Raw genomic sequence first — 3,061 nt, forward strand, 5'->3', positions numbered from 1 at the left:
GGCATTCATAAATATTTAATCAGAGGCAAACCTATATATGCTTTAAATCATAAAGTGCTAGTACAAAGTGCAATTTACAAAGTGCAAAAATACAAAGTGCCATATAATGTTCAATATAATGATGAAGATGGTATAGCAAATGTCTATCAGACGCGTAGGTCCATCCTCACAATGTTGGGGAATGTTATTCAGAATCCCTCCAACATGTGGCTGTGTTCTCCCGACGGGTTTTGTATTTTTTCTGAGGAGCGGTGCCCTGATGGCTGCACTTAATTCCTGCTCTGATGGAGCCCCTGCTGTCCAGGTTGAAATGACCACTCCTCTCTCCCACCTGGGGGATATTGTGTGTGTGTGTGTGTGTGTGTGTCCCATCCTCTCTTCTCACTTTTAGTGCCCACTGCCCATAAATAATCACAACCAGAGAGGCTCCTGTGGCAAAAGATGGGAGACAGCGAGGGAACTGGCCCACAGCCCTTTGGCTGATATTGAAGCCACCAGGAGGTTGCCTTATTAATTGGGCTTGGAAGATCATTTTGCACTTCATAAATCACAGCAAAGCCCGGCAGGTGGCTTGGGAGTCACGGGGAGCTGCCAAGGTTGATTTGGCATGCCCCCCACCCCCATCTTATGCGAGGGACACAGATCCTAGGATTAAAATGTGAGGCTTGAAAGTTGAACTAGAGGGAGTTGAGAAGATCAGTTGGACTAGTGACAGATGAAAAATGGGGGCTCTGAAGGAGAGAGAAAATAGGCTTATGTTATTTTCACTGTATTACTTGGGTGATTAACTGGGGTACCCAGTCGTATGATATGATTAAAGAAACACAATTTCAGTTTCTCATTTTCCTACTCTGTAAAGTTCAGTTCTCCACATTCTCTCACATCAGCTAGTGATTTTTTTTAAAGTCCTCATGAAAATTCATCAGCATTTTAGAGCATATTTCTCCCAATACACACATTATTGCCTGCCGGTTTTCCAAATAGACACAATTCTGCAAATAGTTCCCCCTTGACATAATGCATTCTTAATATTATTTTTACTTATATGCATTTTTATGCACAATTTACTCCTGTCTATACACCTCTGTACACATTACGTGGCTGAAGAACCGCAGTACAAAATTCATAAAGTCTGAATTTTGAAAGACGGCTGCGTTTCAGCTCACGTACGGTTTGGGAAAGTTTGAATAAAGGCAGACTTTCATTTGTATGCAAATGGAATCAAATTTCTCCCCCATCCTTCCCCCTTCTCATTTAGCGCCTCCCCCAAAAAAACAGCACCACCCACCCACAGTAGGGAGGCATTTGCAGGTTTTGGGAAGCCCCAAAGTTAGCAGAAGTACAAAAAAGATGTGGGGGAACCCCTAAGAGGGCGAACCCCACTGTCTCCTAGAGCCCAGTGAGGACTGAGTGTGTTCAGTTGCCACTGAATGTCAAGGAAGAAAACGGGATGGCTTGAATCCTGATCAGAGTTATACACGGCAACATTTTGTTGTAGGTCTTACTTGTAATTTAACATTATCACCATCAGATTTCCAAAGCACATTCGCCATCACATTTAAATGTAGGAACAGTTTACTTTCCCAATAAATCTTGCCAGTTCTCCTGAAATCAATGGGTCTTTATTCCAACTAAGGCTGCAGTCCCAAACTTACCTAGGAGTAAGCCCCATTGAACTTGGTAGAACAGACTTCTAAGTAGGCCTGGCTAGGATAGTGCTACAGGTTAAGATTTATAAGCTTTCACTGATTCACTGGTAGGTTAACAGGCTAATACTTTAATCCTAGCCTGTGGATCAAGACCGTAGTGTCTGGATGCTGTTGGACTCCATCTCTCATCAGCCCCAGCCAGCATAGCCATTGGTCAGGGATGAAGACGCAGGTGGTGCTGTGGTCTAAACCACAGAGCCTCTTGGGCTTGCCAATCAGAAGGTCGGCGGTTTGAATCTCCATGATGGAATGAGCTCCCGTTGCTCTGTCCCAGCTCCTGCCAACCTAGCCGTTCGAAAGCATGCCAGTGCAAGTAGATAAATAGGTACTGCTGCGATGGGAAGGTAAACGGCGTTTCCGTGCACTCTGGTTTCTGTCACGGTGTTCCGTTGCACCAGAAGCGGTTTAGTCCTGCTGGCCACAGGACTGTCTGTGGGCAACCTCGGTCTGAAAGTGAGATGAGTACTGCAACCCCATAGTCACCTTTGACTGGATTCAACCGTCCAGGCATCCTTTACATTTTTACCTGGTCAGGGATGATGGGAGTTGGAGTAGAACCACATCAGGAGGGCCACAGGTTCCCCATCTTTGCTGCAGCTTAACATCTCCCCTCTGTTCCTTGATCTGTGGCTGAGGGGGATTCCCCCCCCCCAGTTTTGTGTCAAAGCCTGATTATCATCTCCAAAATAGATTATCATCTCCAAAATAGTTCCCAAACATGCCGAAGCTTGGAAAAGAATACCAATGGGTCTGATGATGAAACAGGAAGCTCTATTATTCCAGGGTTGTTCTGTTTGCCTGTGTTTTGAGGTTGTGGGGGGGTTTGGTCCAGAGCTGACTTTCACTAAGGGGCTCCCTGCTGCTTCCACCATAAGTGCTAATTAGCACATAAAAGTCAAAGCTGAAATCCCCAGCCAGCTTGATTGACAGCGCCTTTCCCACCGTGTTTCTCTAAACAGCCAGGGGAAGGGAACAAGGCATCAACAGGTGAATCTCAAATTAATTACGGAGTCACTCTCTCATCAGTGAAATCTGCAGCATCTCCACCTTTTAAAGCGGACACATAAATATGTGGAGGGGAGTTTTGAACAATTTATTGTTAACTAGTTCTCTAGCAATTGGGGGAAGATAAGGGCAGGCTTATCCATAAGCCTAATAATAGAGGCATTTGGAGGTAAGTCTTTTCCTTTCCCCCCCTTCCTTTAGCTCCTAGACACATCTCAGCATTGGAGCCACCAAGGCTCTAAGGCATGGGTCAGCAAACATTTTCAGCAGGGGGCCGGTCCACTGTCTCTCAGACCTTGTGGGGGGACGGACTATATTTTGGAAAAAAAATATATGAACAAATTCCT

Source organism: Lacerta agilis, chromosome 17, assembly GCF_009819535.1.
Source record: "Lacerta agilis isolate rLacAgi1 chromosome 17, rLacAgi1.pri, whole genome shotgun sequence".
Lineage (NCBI taxonomy): Eukaryota > Metazoa > Chordata > Lepidosauria > Squamata > Lacertidae > Lacerta > Lacerta agilis.